General features: G+C 43.0%; 1 protein-coding gene and 3 pseudogenes across 2 annotated transcripts in view; 2 read left to right on the forward strand and 2 right to left on the reverse strand.

Annotated features, from left to right (window-relative positions):
• The window catches only part of LOC103541911 (butyrophilin subfamily 3 member A2-like), a 264,550-nt gene that overhangs the window by 40,405 nt on the left and 204,999 nt on the right, over positions 1-19,146 (forward strand). The window lies entirely within an intron of this gene.
• The window catches only part of LOC139077402 (butyrophilin subfamily 3 member A2-like), a 187,370-nt pseudogene that overhangs the window by 12,795 nt on the left and 155,429 nt on the right, over positions 1-19,146 (forward strand).
• LOC103544455 (butyrophilin subfamily 3 member A3-like) lies at positions 4,872-7,217 on the reverse strand (annotated as a pseudogene).
• Positions 4,932-17,283, reverse strand: LOC103543250 (butyrophilin subfamily 3 member A2-like; annotated as a pseudogene).

The following is a 19,146-nucleotide window of genomic DNA, read 5'->3' on the forward strand; positions in this document are numbered from 1 at the left end:
TTTCCCTGGATAGAGTATTCTTGTCTGAAAGTGTTTTTCTTTGAGAATGTTGAGAATGTTGAATATATCATTCCACTCTCTCCTCACCTGTAAGGTTTCTGCTTGAGAAATCCACAGACAGCCTGATAGGGATTCCTTTGTGGGTAATTTTCTTCTGCCTTGCTGTCCTTAATATTTTTTCTTTGTCATTGACTTTTGCCAGCTTTACTTCTGTATGCCTTGGGGTTGATCTTTTTACATTGATAAAGTTTCAAGGTCTATTGACTTCCGTAACATGGATTTCCAGCTCTCTCCCCAGTTTTGGGGGGTTCTCAGCTATTATTTCTTTGACCTATCTTTCTGCTCCATTTTCTTTCTCTTTTCCCTCTGGGATACCTATAATCCTTATGTTGCATTTCCTAATTAAGTCAGATATTTTTCAGAGAGTTTCTTCATTTCTTTTTAGTCTTAGTTCTCTCTCCTCTTCTATCTGAAGCATTTCTATATTCCTGTCCTCCAGACTGTTGATGCTGTCCTCCATATTATCAGCCCTACTGTTTAGGGAGTCCAGATTTTTCTTTATCTCATCCATTGTGTTTTCCAACTTCAACATTTCTGACTGGTTCTTCTTTATAGTTTCAAGCTCTTTTGTGACATAGCTCCTGAACTCATTGAATTGTCTATCTGTATTATATTTAACTCACTGAGTTTTTTAATGAAAACTATTTTGAATTCTTTATCATTTAGGTTATATATTTCTGTGTCTTCAGGATTGATTTTGGGGTACTTGTCATTTTCCTACTGTTCTGAAGATTTAATATATTTTTTCATACTCCTTCATGGCATGTATTCGTGCCTCTGCATAGAGATAGAATTTGGTTGCAGCTTCCACTTACTGCCACTGGGGAGAAGGGCCAGGAGCCGGGTAATGTATTCCCACTAGGATCCCCTTCAGCTGTTCCTCTCCAAGCATGGGCCATGTCTTGGGATCATATTGGCCCTGTGGGGTCTCCCACCAACTGTGGGAATAATCACACAGGGCTTCAGGTTGCTGCCATGTGCTTCACAGACCCATCTAGAAAATGTGCTCACCTCTTAGGCACTGCAGCAGTGTTATGGGATTCTGAGGCAGACGGGAGCTTGTTCACCAGACTCACAGCTCTGCTGCCATCTGGTCTTGGGTCATATCAGATATTATGCTTGATGGGTGGGGCCTCCCCACTGGGTCTGGGCCAGTACCTCTTCCTTGGGCAGTTGTGGGATTTTGGACTCTCCCACTGGTCAATAGAGTGATCACACAGGAACTCAGGGATGCAGCTGCCTGTTCTCACAGTCCCGCCAGTTGTACTGCCCCTTTGGGGCTGCTGTGATACTGTGGACATTTGCATTAGCTAAGGGCACTTTCCCCCAGGCCACAGATATGCTGCCATCTGTTCCTAGGTAGCACCAGTGTTTGTACTTGGTGGGAGTGGCCTTCCCACTGGGATGGAGCCCGAGTCACTCCTTGGAGCCACAGTGGGACTGAGGACTTTCCCACTGGACATACAGCAATCATGCTGGGGCTCAAAGTTGTTGACGGCCACTTCCACAGTCCCATTGGGTCTCACTTTCCCGTTTGGGCCTAAGGAAATATGGGTGTTTATGACAGCCAGAGGATTGTTCACCCAGACTCATAGCTGAGCCACATCTGCTCCTAGGTCACGCTAGCCTTTAAGCTTGGTAGGTGAGGCCTCCCCATGGGGTCTGAACCCAAGTTACTTCCTGGGGCTGTAGTGGGACTGTGGGCTTTCCCACTGGACCAAAGATTAGTAATGGGGGGGCTCAGGGTTGCAGTCACTTGTTTCAACAGCCACACCAAGGTGCATGTTTGCCCTTGGGGCTATGAGTACTTCAGCAGGGAGAGCAATTGCTCATGGGTACTGAGCTGTCTTAGGGCTGGAGAGTTCTCAACTATCTCCACCTCCTCCCTGGGGGTAGTTCATCCACCTTCTGATGTATAGCAGCATGGGTCTCTCAGGCATCATGAGGTGCTGTGTGGGTATCCTCCATTGATCAATGAATGTCCATGTAGTTGTACTTTGAAGAGGGAGAGACAAAGAGAACCACCTACTCTGCCATGTTGCTGATGCCACTCTCAAACTCTCTCCATCTTGAATTATTTTCTCTGTATGTCAGCTTCAGCCTAAGTTATCTGTAAGTCACCTTTGTTTTGCTTCTTTAGACAACACTGTGGATGGAAAATGCCTTCCCACAGCACCCATGCATACCTGCTACTAAACAGGTATAATTCATTTCATATCACTGAACCATTCAATCAAAATGTGAAAGAAATGACCTCTGGTGTAGTCTGGGCCAGATGTCCATTGCAGGTGCAGTCCATGTCAGAGGGTAGTGGGGCCACATTATGTGGACACGTTTGGAAGACAGGAAGTCACCACTGCTAAATGGATGGGAGTTGAGGGAGGGCAGACAGGTCTTAACAGGCATTCAGCATATTCTTAGAAGTAGAACTTTCTAAACAAATTCTGTTGATGCCCAATCCCATAGCCTCTTGTTCTACTTTAAGATAACAAATCTCCACGTGCTTGCCTTTCTTCTTCTCCACCTGAGAACTTTCTCTAACACCAATGATGCTTGCTCCTTTGCATATACACAGCCCAAACTGGAAGTGCAGGGGAGTTAACACTCCCAGGGGTTACCTTCAACCAATGGGGGATGGGAGTACTGGATCAATGGCCAAGATTCTCCACCCCTTTTAGGAGGATTCTGAGGTATATCCCGAAATTTCAAATGGCTTCTCAGAGTGTCCTGGGTGGGATCCTGTCCAGTTGCCCGCATGATAACCAAAATTAATGTATCCTGAATGCCATTTGTCACTTAGTTGGCTTTTTTCATTTTATTTTCAAACTTGGGTTTCCTGGGGACATTTCCCAAATAGACCACATGAACCCAAGGCCTTGACTCAGAGTCAGTTTTTTAAGAACCCAAACTAAGAGATGGGATTAGGTAGAAATTGTACCAAACATTGGGTCCAACAGTGAGAATTATCTTTTCTGGAGAAGTACACCCTGACATATAAACCTGAGTCTAGCAAGTGAATAAAGGGCTACAGATAAATTTTCCAAAGATTCACAGGACTCTCCAATCACGGAGGCCCTTAGTCTATATGGGGCCTACCAGGATGGAGGTCTCATTCTCCTTCAGAGTGAGCGAGGCTGTGACTATGGTAAGTGCAGTAGGCTAAATATTCCATACCATCATCTCTGCAACCTGTGAATATGATACATTACATGGCAAAAGGAACCTGACAGATGGAATTAGGATTTTGGACTTAAAGTAGGGAGATTATCCTGGATTCTCAGTAAAATTATCCTGGATTATCTGAGTAGTCTCAATCTAACCACATAACTTCTTAAAAGTGGAAGAAAGCAGAAGAGTCAAGGAGATTCAATGGAAGAAGAATCAAAAGAAATTCAAAGATTGAGATGGACTCAAGCTGCCATTAATGCTTTGAAGATGGAGGAAGAGGGCCATAAACCAAGGAAGGGAGCAGCTTCTAGAAGCTGGATAGTCCTCAGCTGACAACCATCAAGGAATGGTAGCCTCAGCGCAAGAAACTGCATTGTTCCAAAAATCTGTATGAGCAATTAAACAGATTCTTCTCTAAGGCCTCCAGAAAGAGCACAGCCTGCAAACACCTTGATTTTAGCACAGTGTGATTCATACTGGACTTCTGACCTACAGAAACGTGAGATAATTAATTTATGATGTTCTAGGTCCTGAAATTTGTGGTAATTTATTATTGCAGCAATAGAAAACTAATGCAATCGAACTTTGTGAAAAAACTGCAATGAGGTAAACTGCAACACCTTATGAAATAAACTGTAGGGGATTAAATTCTAGAAGAAGCTCAGTTGAAGAGTGAAGATTATTAACAAATTCATTTAACAAATGTAACTTGACAACCACATGCTGGGTAGAGGATATACAGTGGTGAACAATAATGGTGATGATAATGAAGAGTAACCTTTCGCAAGCATCCATCAGTTGAAAGGAACAACTGTTAACATTAGAGAATGATCAGGGGTGGAAATATCCCTTTCCTGGAGACAGTTTCTAAAGCGTAATAAAAATATCACTAGACTTCATATAGCTTTCTTCCTCCCAAATTCTTATTCCACAGACAATGTTTAGGTGCTAAATTAGGCTTCCTAGAGACCTTCAACATAGACAGATTGGTTCTGGCTCCATGAACACACATCACATTGACAGAGTGGGTACACATGTGCTCATTATTAGTTAAGAGTTTGGCCTCTAGTCCCTTCATATCCTGTATGATGCAGTCCCTGTGAATTCATTCTCTGGACCACATCACCCTGCAGACTCAATCCATTGAAGCACCTGGCCTAGGCTCTGACAACCGATCTTGAAGGAACCAAGTGGATTGCAGCCTCTGTGGTCACCTACAGTGATCCTTACCCTGGGGTGCCCTGGGAAGGGAAACTCGGGGATGCATGTGGTCCCTTCATCACAGAGGCAGAGGGTCTGGGAAAGAAAACAGGCAAGGGGGTGGGGGTGGGGCAGGGGTCAAACCTCTCCTGGCAGCACAACTTTCTCTGTCAATAACAAGATACTCAACTTGGCCCTGTCTCAGTTTCCACATTCTTGAAATGAGACTACCTCACAGAGTCATCATAGGGATTAAATGAGTGAAATTCACTTAAAGCATTTAGACAGCACCCAGGACATTTTAAGTTATCTATAAATGTTAGTTATTGTTGTTCAAATCCCAGTTCTCACTCACTTGCTGAGTCAATTTTAAAAAGTTAATTCACTTTTCTTCATCCTTGTTTCCTTGTCTACAGAAAAGAGATAATAAACTGGTACCAAACTCAACTGTCATATAGAATAATGGAATTAATATTAGTGAAGTGTTTCACACAGTGTGTGCTTTTAGTAAGAATTTTATTGTCATGATGTGTTGCTGTTAAGGAGGAGGCCCTCAGCTCCAGATTGGGCAGGAAAAGCAAGGCTGTTACTTTAAGCTGAAGGTCCCCATTCCTATCAGCAGAGACCAGGGGCACTGGGGTCTCCAGGGAAAGATCAGACAATAATTCAGTAATCAGGGAACTCTGCACTCATGTCAGTGCTGGGCCAACGGTTAAGGCAGTGGGATCCAAAGTATGAACTTCGAAAATAGGCCTCAGAGGTCCAGAGAAGGTGGTGTGAGGGAAGGTGTAGATGTGAGATCCATCCAGGGCATTGTAGAATGAGACCTCACCACTCTCATAGTCCAGGAATACCCCCACTTTTTTAGGAGGGTTGGCAAGTGTCAGTTTGGTCTGACGGCCAGAGAAAACATGATGGCCATCCTCTTCAGACGGCTCCATAGTCCAGAATCCACTCAAGGGGCTTATATAAACATGACATTTCCCCTCCACATTCTCCCTACACACCCCCAGAAACTACTGTTTCCTGTCCTCCACCTCCACCTCCCAGAAATGTCTCCCTGATGTGAAGCTCTTGCATCCAAGCACAAAGTTAAAGTAATCAAATCTCTTAGGATTGTCTGGTACCCACTGTGGTGCACCTGTCACCTTCAGGCTCCTCTGGTCCTCAGAAACAAGGAGTTCGGGGTTTGCTGTGTCCGGATCAAGAATCACATCCTCTGTAGAAAGTTTGAGCATAGACCATGGGGTCAGTCACTCCTCCTAGACCCAAGAGCCTCAGACTCCAAGACCTGGGTCTGGCTGAGGAGGTCTGAGTCCAGTGTCCAGGGTCCCCAGTCAGCCCTGAATGTAACTCTCTCAACAATAGCAAACAAAAGCCCCAGGTGTCTTGTGTTCAGTGGATAGGAGTGCTGAGGGTCAGGGTCTTCCTAACTCGACATCTCAAGCTGGCTACGTCCTTACATCTTTTTTCTTACTTCCCTCCACAAATTGACTTTACCCACCTGTGCTTAATAATTATATAGATTTACATTTCAATCCTTGCTTTACCACTCATGGGCTGAGTGACTTTTCCTTTTCTACAGTCTCTCTTTCTATAGACACAAGCTATACAATGTTTTTCAGCCTCAATTTCCATATCTGGAAAATAAGGATAAAAATCCTAATCTCTAGGGTAGAAAAAGACAGCACAAGTTTTATATGTAGCACAGGGATGGGCATGGAGAAGGAGCCAGATAATATAATAGCTCCATGCCTTTTCTGTGCTAGAGGCCATGTTGGGGACTTTCTTTGCTCCCAGATCCACTCTCCACCTTTCTCTATCTTCTTCTGGGCCCCAGGAATCTAGCCTCTATGGACAACATCACTGGGTGCTCTTGACTGTGGTTACCCATTGGGTTTGGCTAATGGGAGGTGCTAATTGGAAGGAGAAGGAAAAGAGGAGCACAGCATTTATTTCCCCTACTTCCTCCCTGCCAAGGTCAGATGGTGATGCTCTAACACAGGCATGACTCCTCTCAGGCAGCCCTGGCCTTGAGCTACAGCTTCCTTTGGGCTTCAGTAACTGCTCCCTCTCTCTATTCCTTCAAGCCTTGGGGAGGTGACACCTCCCCACTATTGTGAGCCCTGGACCACTTCACATTCCTTTGTTAATTTCCCTTAACCCCACTCTCGTCTCTGTAAATTATTCCTTTTCTAAACCTGTTTCAACCGTCCAGTTTGAACATGTCATCTCTTTCTTGTTGGTTTTTGAACAAAACACATTCATCACCTCATTTAGTTTTTACCTCAGCCCTCACATAATAGGGATTATGATCATCATTTAAAACTGAATAAACTAAACTTTAGAAACATTAAAGTTACTTTAAGACACACAGGAGCAGGAGGTGGCATAAAAAGCTTGAGAAAAGCAAAGATCTTTGCTCATTGCCTTCTCTCCTTGGTCATTCCAAATCCTCACTCTCCCTGCAGTATTATTTCACTCTGCCTGTCCTCTCCCTCAGCTCTGCCCTTTATGCCTCTTCCTTCCCATGAAGATCTGTGGACCCAGGAGAGCAATCCTCCCTGGTTCTCTCAGCTTTCATCAGGAAGGCCCTGGAGATGGACACAACTTTGAGACCAGGACCTCAAATCACACACCTGGAACTCTCCGTGTCATGAGGACTTTTCTTCCCAGAATCTTGAAAGTCGGAGAAGAAAATAGGAATATGGTCCCTCAAGTTGTTGTCCTAGGCAACATACAGTGATTCACTCACCAGGTTGGAAGAGGGCCATCTTCCATTCTGAAAGGCAAGAGACACAGATAAGGAAAAGGCATTATTTCTGTTCTTCCCCCCACCCAGTCTCCTCACTAAGCCTTTTCTCTTTCTCTTTCTTCAGTCTCTTCCAATGTGCAGCTTCCTTCATCTACAGCTCTGCTGAATCAGGTATACGACATCTCAAAAACAGTGGACTTCCTTCCCTTCATCATGATGGAGCTGCAGCTGACATGGTCAGGCTTTGCTACGGTTTGGGCATGTGTGCCAGCAGGGTGAGAGGTGGCTGAAAATGCCCAGATGTTTTATCTGGAAGGTCCTTTCTGAGGCTCCAGAAAAGCAGGGGTGATATTCCCCACAGAAAATGAACCTCTGGGTTAGATCTTCAGTATTCTTACTGAGAATGGCAATGTGTCACACAGCAGAGAAAAGGTTTAAATGCTTAGTACACATGTGCCAGGAAAATCAGAGAACATCATGGTTACTCACCAGCATAGTCCTGAGACTTCTCTCTACCTACAAAGGAAGAAAGGTAGAGATGTCACCTGAAACATGTCATTGCTGACTCATTTTCTTTCTCTTTTTTTACATGTATTAATTGTTCTTTTTGACCCTGACCCCCACCCTTCCTATCTTCTCCCTCTGCCTGCTCAGTTCTCTCCTCCCCTCTCCTCCTTCATAGCAAGTCTGAGAACATCAGTTGCATGCTGATGATACCACAGGCAGCACATAAGTGTTTTCCATCTGAGACCTGACAGATCTATATTGTATATATCTGTACTCCCATACCTGGGTGTAGGTGTCACTGTGTGTACACGAGTATGTGTATGTGTATGTGTACTAGAATCCATCTATCTCAAGCTGTATTATGTCCTCCCTACTTCTGAAAAGAATAGGGGAACTTAACGTTGAAATTTCAGATTTTGTATTTTAAATGTAATTGTAATAAATCTATGACAACTGAGCCACTGTGGCCACTCCTTTGCTTAAGAGACAATGTTCCCTCTCCTTCTTTTCTGATTTTCTCATTCTTAGAAAATTTTCACTCTTGGTTTTCTTCTCAGCAGCCTACAGATTATGTAAAGCATCTAGTGAGTTTCCTAGCATAGGGAAGGAGCTTTATCTCGGGGGTTACATCGTCTCCTGCTCCTTTCTTTTCAAGTGCACCCTTGATATTCCCTGGTGACTTGATGGGCTGATGAGCCTGTAAGCCCCTCCTGGAAAGAGACTGAAGACCCTTTTCTCCACTAAAAGAAAATACTCCCCAGAGTTTCTCCCAGTTCATCCACCCTTATTTCTTTCCCTTCTAAAGGGATCCAGGGTATTTCTCAGCCCTGGAAAGAGTTAAGGGTGAGGAGATGGGCTGGAAAATATCGGAGTAGAGAGTCTTAGATGCAAATTCAGAGAAAATATCAGAGCCACTGAGGCATGAGCCATGACAAGCAGTCTATCTCTCTTAACTTTGCAATGGAAGAAACCTGAAGAGTCATAAAGCAGCTTAATGCAGAGATACCAAGACGTGAGTTGACCCCTGGGGGAATCTGAACTTACGTAGCACAAGCTGGAGATACTCTGGAAAATAAGCAGAAAACAAAACAAAACAAAACTACTGTTATGGGGATAGAATGGGTAGGACTTTTGGAAAATAAAACTTATAATGACCCAGTGCAGGGGTGGGAGTCTCGGGTGGGGATGGGGTGAGATCTTGGGGGGCATCCTCCCCTAAGCCAGTGCCTCAGGTTCTCTCCCTGGTTTGATACCTCTTGCCCTTCATTCCTGCTCCTTTTCTGCTTGCTCTCTCTCTTTCTTCTTAGGCTGTTGAAAGACGAAGTAACAGGCCACTGTGAGAAGCAGCAGCAAGACTGGGAGGGTGCTCTCCAGTGTGGAGATCCAGGGCCAGGCTCTCCAGAAGAAGGGGTCTGCAATGGAATGGAGTGTTAGCCTCTCACCCCCAGGGCTGGAATCATAGAGTTGATCTCATGATGTTAAATGATCTTTGTCCTCCAAAAGTCTCAGGGACCTTTGGGGAGGACGTTGATAAACTCTTACTACAAAATAGTCTATTACTTATCTTGATCTGTCTGCTTCTCACATGTGAATAGGAGTTACTTGAGTATCAGAATCATGTTTTTTCTATGTTAATTTTTCAATAGGTTAAATGTACATGGTTCAAATATCGAAAAAGTCTAAAAGTCTTCCAAGTCCCTCCTCCCTCCCCCCATTTATTAGCCTCTCATTAGTCAGCTTAATATGTGCTTAAGAATAAGAATGTTGGGGCTGGAGGGCCTGCATTAAAATCCTGGCTCCTCCATTTAACTGGCAGTGTGATCTTGGACTAATTACTTAACTGCTCTGTTCCTGGTGTCCTAATCTATAACATGGGGGTAATAATAGGACCTCACTCATAAGGTTAAAGGATTAAATTAATGCTTATAAAGAGCCTGACATACAGTGAATACTTGTATTATTTATTTTTATACCAAAGACAGCATTCTATACAAACTGCTCTGTGGGTGGCTTTTTCTCTTCATCATAGAGATCTTGCCATATTATTATAGAGAGAATGTCTGTGTTTTCTTTCCCAGCTGTGCAATATTCTGTTGCATAGAAGTTCCCCATTGATGGACTCGTGCATAGTTTCTAACTTTTTGCTATTGTAATTAATGCTACAAGAAATAGCCTTTTACATGAGTCATTTCATACAGGCGAGTACATCTGTCAGAGAAATTCCCAGAAGTGGGATTTTGGATCAATATTTACTAAGTAATTTGGAGAAATTCCATTTATTGCCCCCAATAGAAGTTGTGCCAATTTGTACCAAAAATATACCAGATTATCCCAACAAATATCTAAAAGTGACTGTCGCCCCACATTCCTGCCATAAGAGTGTGTTATCTGCCACCTCAATTTTGTTTTCCTTTGTTTTGTTGCCAATCTCACAAGTGGAAATGTTTTAATACACATTCTTTTATTGCGTTAATAGGACATCATCTTGTGTTATTTCCTTTTCTTGTGAACTAATAATTCATATCCTTTGCTCATTTTTCTATTGTGTTGCTTTATATTTTAAAGATATTAGTTCTTTCCATAAGATACCAGTTGTGCATATTTTTGCCCGTTTTGTCATTTGTCTTTGCTTAACGGTCTGATCCTTACCCTTTTCCCCTAATTCCCATCGCCTGTCACAGTTCCCAGCACAAAGGAAATACGCAGTAAATATTTGTGACATAAACAGCTTTTGGAGAAAAGAAACATCCCTAGTGTAAGAAGAAGGCTCTGGATCCTGCTCTGTGCCTTATATTCACTGCAGAGACCCAAGTCAGCAACAGAGAATCACACATCCTCCTTCTTTCAATGGCCACAGCTCAGCACAGTGTATCTGAGGCTAAGCGGGGTACTGACCTGCGATGGAAATCCTGGCGGTCTTTTCCTGGTTGTGGAGGGGATTTCTGATGATACAGGTCACCCTTTCCCCAGAGCTACCTTTCAGGATCACAGATGCTGCGACTGCATACAGACCTGCTCTATTTTCATGCAAAGATGCTGCCAGAGCTGGCATGTCCTCTCCATTGGCATCTCTCCACTGTATTTCCTGTTGGGGATACCAGAGGGTGGACATGCACTCCAGATGGATCCCTCCATCCTCATAACCCTTCATCTCAATATCAAGATCAGAACCCAGTGCTGTGGAAGGATAAATAAGCCTAAATTCTTTTCAAAGAAGCCTCCTGTATTGATGAGAGTCTCAACAGGAATCAAATGACACACTCACATTAGATAATTCAAAGGGAGTTTCATTAAGGAGCTATTTACAAAAGTGTGGTCATGGTGAGGGGAGAACTACATGGGATGGCACAATACCCCATGGCCAGGAACAATGGAGCTGTTACCACCCACCTCTAAACACAAAGGAAGGTGGAAAAGAAGCCATTTTGAAGACCTAAAAAAATAAAGTCATGTAGGGAGGGCAGCCAGCTGGAAAGGTCCTGCAGGGAGAAAACTGGGAGGATAAGTACCTAGACCTCTCTCTCCTCTCTTCCTTCTTCCATCTTCTGCAATGGCTCCTCATTGACCAAACCCAGCCAGAAGCCACAGGGCAAGAGAGTGCCTTGAGAAAGAGAAATGCAACCCTTGATATCTGAACATCAACCTGGTCTCAGTGTTCTCCTGTTGAATATAAGCAACTTCATGGAGCATCAGCATCAGACAGGGGCACTTTGTCACTACGATGGGTCAAGACAAAAACAGGACAACTCAACAATTGTGTTTGAACATAGAGAAAAATATGAACACTGTCCAAACCACAATCATGACCAAACATTTCCCTATCCTGGCTATGAGTGACTGCTGCTCCTTGACCAGTTACAGCTTGGGCTTTACTTTAGTCTTCCTCCTTAGTAAGACTCATTAATACACCCACCGATAGTATCACACACCTCACCTTCCTGATGGTTTTCAATCCAGACCAAAGCCCCACTTCCATAAATCCCCCTCCAACTCCCCTAACACAAGCCCAAATTCTATACCGAGTCTTCTCTAACACCCTCTTCCTGAGACACTCTCCCTGCAGCATTAAATAAACACAAATTGGTCAACTGCTGGTGTGTTCCGGGGGCCTTTGGCTGGAGAACGTTGGCAGTACAGATGTCCTGCAGGTACGACTCCCCAGGCCCACAGCAGTGTTCACATGGAGGGGCCACAGAAGTGGTCTGGAACACAACTGAACCAAAAAAGCTGTGTGCTGTCACAGACGAGATATTTTCTTATCCTTCCTAAGTCTGATCTTTCAATTCGTCTCTTAGACCCTGGTGGCCAGCATGAGGGAGTTCTTTACTTGATACTATAGTGTACAGGAGAGATTATTCCTAGAGGAAAACCTGTGTCTCTCCCAAAGGCCTAACTGAAACAAAGAGGGAAAGCAGTAGAGGCAGATCCTAGTGACCAGCCAGGAGTGCTCTGAGGTGGATTTGGAACATGAAATATTCATCTGTCCCCCGGAATCACAGAGGAAAGATCTCAGAACAAAACTTGGATGCTCACCTGCAACCTTCAGCTCCACCATGGCTTTTTCATAGAAGTCATCATCTTGGAAATAACACAGGTAGTTTCCAGTGTCAGAGGGTCTGATGTTGTAAATTCGGAGAGTGGCCTTCCCTTCAGTGATGCCATCTCTTAAAATCGAAGTTCTGCCTCAATACTCTGCCATCTGTTCTTCATCTACTTCCTCCCCATTTGCATAGATGTATACTACCTTCCTAAGGCTGGATCTCACCCACATCAGGTCCATGGTCTCTGCACTCATCTTCGGGGAAAGATGACAGGGCAGATCAGCATATTCACCCACGAGGGCCAGGATGGGCCCAGAGGGTCCAACCACAGCAAACTGAGCTGGTCAGTAAAAGGAGAAGCTCCATCAGAGGGAGTTAGGGCATGAGGGTAAGGAAAGGATCTCATGCAGGGAGGGTGAGGTACAAAAATCCTAGAGAGGTACATGATCCTATTAGAAGTACAATTTGTCTGAATGGCGTGTGTACCTTCAGTTTGGGACGGGACTTCCAGGACTTCCAGGTATAAGAAGTTATCACAGATTCTAACTGGACAATAACAGGTAATTGTATGATTCAGTTAGATAAATGCAGAATGGTCCCTACCTGAGCAAGGGGTAAGCAGCTGGACCAAGATGACGCAGACAAGGAGGTCGAGCAGAGGGACGTGTAGGGAACTTGCCATTTTCATCTGTGCTGCAGAGAGACAGCAAAAAGAGTCAGGCAGAAACTACGACCTGGAAGAAGATGACAAATTCCACATCAAACCCCCACGTCCCCAGGGTCAACTCAGGGTGAAACACACAGTCACTAGTGTGGTGATTCAAGATCCTCCTCTGCCAAAATGTCTGCTTGGGAATCTCTTAACTTTTGAGCTCAACATGAAAATCATCCATGAAAATATGTAATGTTAAGTGTACATACATTTATCATAAATGTTATGTATGTAGGTATGAATTTACCTACATTACCCCTAATCCATCAAGAAATCCTTGGCTCTACTATCCAAATATGTTCAGAATCCTTCCTCTTTCCCACACTTCCCCTGCTACAGATAGGTCCTAGCCTCCACCATCACACTCTGATTAATGCAGGACCCTCCTCTCTGGGTCCCCTGATTCCACTTGTGTCCCCTACAGTCTGTGCTCAAAACAACAGCCAGAGCATTCCTTGCGTCACATCATGTCTCTCCTCTGTTCAGCACTTTTTGTAACTTCCATTTCACTCAGAGTAGATGCTGAATTCCTCACAATGGTCAACGTGGGCCTCCAAGACCCGACCTCTCACTTCATCTCTCCTACTGTCCTCGTCTGTTCCAGCCACACTACCCTTCTTGCTGGTCCTTGAACTGACCAGGACAGAGGGCCTCGGCTCTCACTCTTCCCTCTACTTGGAACCCTCTTCCCTCAGATATCCATAAGGCTCATTCCCTCACCTCTTTCAAGGCTTTCCTCTAAAATTGCTTCCTCTATGAGATCTTCTCTGATCATAGGATTATGGCAAACTGCTCCCATCCCCCTGAGCCTGCTCTTTCTTCCCCATTGAATTTTCATCATCTAACATATTATGTGTTTACTGTGCTTCCACCTGCTGGAACAGAAGCTCCACGTGAAAGGATATTGATCAATTTTGTTTCCTGATGTGTAACAACCCTGTAGAACAGTGTGTAGTTCACATGGGACTCTCAATAATATTTCTTGAATGAGTGAATGGATGAGGGGTAATATATTAACCCATCAATATTCACTAGAATTTTATATAAGCTAAAATGATTCCATTAAATGGTTGTCATCCAACAGATGGGGAGGTGGAGTCTTTTGAAGACAAGCGTCTGCTGTTAGACTGACATGCTGTTTTGGTCTGGCTTAGGGAGTCATGCACAGCTTCATATGCTCCCACTGGGACTTGCCTATATTAATGTATTTATTCCTATTTTTCTGTGAAGTGGTTTCAGGGAGTAAGTGTGTCCTGGATATGCCTGTCATAGTGTTAGCACTCGTTGTGCCTCAGTACACCCTTTTCACAATAGTTCTTTGGAAAAGAAATATCCCTGAGAAGGAAATTATTCATTTCCTGTCTTCCCTTTCCCCAGGTGTTCATCAATGTTCCTTGGCTGACGGCCTCTGTGCTCACCAACAATGGATAAACTCCCTGGTCTTAGTCTTTCCACTGCTAGAGAAACATCTTTTGAGGCAGAGATATAAGAGCTGGCACTTGCAAAGAAGGGGCAAATATGTCAAACTAGGATCTCACAGCAGCCCAATAAAGCTCATGACTCTACAAAGTGTTGGGGTTCTCCCAGCTCAGAGGCCGAGCCTCTGTAACTCCCCACACCCTGCCCACTGCTCCCAACTGTATCTTGGCTCAGAAAAGCACCTCTACTATCTTTTAGGCATGGTCTGTGGAATCACTGTGAACATTTGTGATAAGGAAAGTGTGGGGCCCTTGCCAGCTGTCAAGGCTGGGTTTTAGTTGGAGTTCTAGCTTGGCTTCCACCCTAATATCCCCAGATTGGGCTGCATCACTAGATAGTGGAGAGCCTGAGAGTAGACCTAGGTGGATCACTCAGAGACAGGACTGAGATCTCTGGACATAGCCTCTCACTTCTCCCTGGTCTTCTCCCATCATGTATCCTCTCCTTCCCTGAAGACGTCAGGTGGAACGGGGTGCTGACAAATCACTTGAGGGTGCGCCCTTCTCTGGAGCAACACTGTGGACTCCTCCAAGCCTCAGCCCATGGCCATCACTAAGTTCCAATCAGGACTCCATAAGACTCTGGTTAAAATCCAGGCAGACTCCTTGATGGAGGCTCTGGAGTCAGTCAGAGGCTGAACCCAGCATTTCTGAATCACAAGGCTAGTGAATGGGAGAGCTAGGAGTAAAACCAGGTCTCATCCATCTTTTCATTCATTCACTCAACAAATATTTACTGAGCACACACTATGTGCCAGACCCACTAGGTGTAAGATGTAGGAATAAAACAGGATGGAAGCTAGGTAATGACTCTATGGTTCACAAGCTGTGTGATCTCAGTCATGTGACAATGCCTGTTTAAACTTCAGTAACTCATGAAGCGATGTGAAATATAAACTTTAGAATGTGTATAATTGACCTAGCAATTCCACTTCCATATATTTGTTCCAGCAAAAACCTTGTACGTGTCCAGAGAGAAGCATGTATAGGGATGACAGTGCAGCATTATATTTAGAACTAAAAAAGGGATCAGAAACCTCTAAGGTCAGTGATAGGAAACTGTTTAGTTAATGGCTCATTGCTATGAAGTAATTTAATGAAGCAGCTAAGACTAAGTTATAGTCACTAACCCAGACAGTTGAGACATATTAAATGAACAAAAAGCACATTTTAATGATTCTATTTAAACCAAACAGTTATAAATTTGTATATACGTGTTTGTATAATTGCCTTAAGAAAGATCTAAAAGGTTACATGCTACACTGAGAATTGAAGATTGAGTGAAAGATACTTTTGTCTTCGACACTATACTGTGGAAGAAGCTTTTAAATTCAAAAAGTTTTCCCATATAATTTAACAATTAATAACTGTAACAAGTAATTATAGTGACTGTAACATAGTACTTTTTCAGAAAATAACAACTCCACCAAAACAAACCAGCACGAGACCTCAGTCATGGTACCTGCAAGTCCGGGACCTGCCGGGGTACAAGGGAGCAGAAGTCTGTGCAGCTGGCACTCCTTCAGACCCTTGTCTGAAACCTGGACTCACGTTCAGACAAAATATTGCCTTTGAGTACATCCTCCCCTTTTCAAACTGTTCTCTGTGCTGCTACAGAGAGGAAAATAGTATTATTATTATTATAGATACAATTACTCTGCTGTCCTCAGAGTGAGTAATATGCTTTATTTTGGGGGATATTTATTGTTTTTGGTCCTAATTACAAACATATTTATAATGGATAAAAATGTTAAATAATAAAATTTAAATAATCTATGATGGTAATCATATACTTCACATCATAACAATGTAGATGTTTCTGGAAGTATTTTGGCCATATATATATACCAAATGCCTTGGAAATGTTTCTTCCTTTGACCCAGAAATTCCACTTGTAGGAATTACTCTTAAAGTCGGAAAATCAGGTGTTAACACAATGATTTATGTTTAAGGCTGTTCATCAAAGTAAAATCTACAATAGCAAAATGTAGATACAATTTAAATATCCAAAGTGGATTTAATTTTGTTACAATTATAAATAAAAGCTCTTTGTTAAAATTATAATTTTATATATAGATTGTATATAATCTATATACAATCTATATAATATATAATATATATAATAAATAAAATATATATAATATTATGTATACATTTATATATATTTATTATATATATAATATATTATATATATATATAACAATTATAAATAAAAACTCTTTATGAAAAGAGCTAATGACTTTATGGAAATCCCTTCATGATTGGACACTGTGTTGTTTAGCCATCCTCCAACAGTTATGTATGTATACGTATGTTGTATATGGAGGTTGGTTAGGATTTTCCTATATTACAAATAAATCTTTAGGGCACATCTCATTTTAGAATCTCTTAAAATACATTCCCAGAGATGACCAGGAGATATTCTAAGAGTCCATTGTTCCTTCTGACCACAGGAAGTTCCTAAGAATGTGTAGTTGGCAAGTTTCTTTGTTCAGGTTGTCTCTCTCCCACCAAAATTCCCAGTGCAGGTCCCTACATTTTGCACTGCCTCCCACTGCTGCCCCTCATCTGCTCACCACACACACCAGCACCAACCCCCTTTCTCTGGGTGAGGACTTCCCTGCATTCTCTCTAAGGTTTTTAGCCTCTCTCCTTCCAGGGCCTGTGGCCCTGGCTTTTACCAATTTACCCCACATACCCTATGGCATTCCCATCTGAAAATCACAGCCCACAGAATGAAGGTGATCAATAGTTTTGCATTATAGTTAACATGCTCCTCTTGAAGAAAGGGAAGAGAAAGAGAGGCTGCTCACTGTGGCAAACAGTAGCAGAGTCCCTCTTTGGAAGAATTCGTTTTTGATTGGTTCAGAGGGGTGTTTCTCATCAGTTGCTGGGCAGACACCAGCGAGGAAAGTAGAATGAAAACTAAAAATGTACTGGATTGTGCAGAAAGAAGAAAAACTCCAGCTGTAATCCCCTCAATGTTTGTGTCTCTCTGTGTTTATCTATTTGAATCATTCATGTGCATGTTTGTGTATAATCAGTATTTCATTATATATACCTGTTTTATGTCTTTTATACCATAACAGATTATCAGCAGAACTAAGCAGAAAAATTACAAGATTTTAATGTGTGAAGAGAGGAAGAGGTGTATTAATTAAAATGTTTCTGTGGCCAATTGCTAACATCTGTGCACATGTAGGTGGGCACATGGAGCAGGGCATTTTTTACAACAGAGCAAATGGAAGGATTAACAAACAGAAAACCAGATTCACTCCACCTTTTTAGCACCTCTGAATCTCAAGTCTCAGATTCATGAGAAAATCATCTAATTTTCAGGTTTCCAGAGGGAGTGCTGCCAGGGACTGATGGGCGTGTCTTATATTTTTCAGAATTTCCTTATTTGGAGTGTTGCTGAGCAGCTTCCTTCACCCTCTGTGCCTTATGTATGCTACTTTTGTATTTTTGTTACTGAAACCAAAGGGGTTCCCTCCTGGCAAGTTAAATCAGACTCTCCTCCAGAAGTAGTTGTCTCACAAAGTAAGGTATATTTGTAGCAAATAGCAGACCATGAGGAATCATTTCCAGAGTCATGGCTCCCCAAACAAAGAGAAGCAGGGACATTTAATTCAGATGGTGAACAAATATTCAAAAGAGAGAGGTGGGTATTTGCTTGCACAGGCTCAGCTAGAAAACAAGTTTCCACATACCCTTCAGGAATGGTAATAAGGCCTAGGCTCCTCCTGGAGAGATCTTAGCATTAAAAATAAGGCAAAGGTCATAGGCATAGCTTTTCTGGTGAGGCTTGGTCTGGTTCAGGGTGTTTGGTGATTCTATCTCTTTAACATAACAAAAGAGGAAAAACAATTTGAAAAAACAGTTAAATGCTTCCAAACCCACCCTGAGTTCCTTGGGGCAACTAGTCTGTGATGTTTTCACATATATTGGTTACTACTCTGCCCACAGGATTCTTTACTCTCTGAGACTAGACTCTGAAGAGGCTGTGAAGGCTATTTCTATAAGGTATTTTTGGGACGCAGTGGTCTTGCCTGTGGCCTATGGCTTCCCAAGACACTTTACTTGCATCTCAAGTCACTTATTAAAGCTCCTAAGGCTTTGATGTGAACTTGGCTGATGGAATTTGATTACCTTCCAACAGTTTGAAGTTAAGCTACATGGTAGACATGGCTTGTTGCTTGTGCAATATCTAGTCCCTGCTTCTACTTAGGAATCAAACCCAATTTGGGGGGGATCCTGCATGTGCCCATCCCCCTTATAGATGGGAGAGACCAAGGACTAAGTTTGAACCAGTGATTTGTAGGTGGGAGTTGTTGCGTATGTTTCTCAGGAGAGATCCATATTCTTCCTACTTCCTCCTTCTTTTGCCTTGACGTGGTCCTTGGAGCTGGAGTTCAGGGACCATCTCATGACTATGAGGCAAACTTTAGAATGGAAGCCACATGCTGAGATGGCAGAGAATAAAGACAGAAGTAGTCTTGGGCATGGGTGCATCTCTGAGCTGGCAGATCAGCTCTGGAACGCTGCCCTCTGAATTCATTTTACATCAGAGGGAAAACAATCCTTGTTTTATTTAAGCCAGTGATACTTCTGACCTCTGTTATCAGCAAGAAAATACAATTCTTCCCTACCCACCCCTCACTATCAACAATTTATCGCGCAACCTTTCAGGCACAGAGCAAGTTGAAAGACTGTTTCAATGAAAAC

The sequence above is a fragment of the Equus przewalskii genome, chromosome 19 (genome assembly GCF_037783145.1).
Source record: "Equus przewalskii isolate Varuska chromosome 19, EquPr2, whole genome shotgun sequence".
Classification (NCBI taxonomy): Eukaryota; Metazoa; Chordata; class Mammalia; order Perissodactyla; family Equidae; genus Equus; species Equus przewalskii.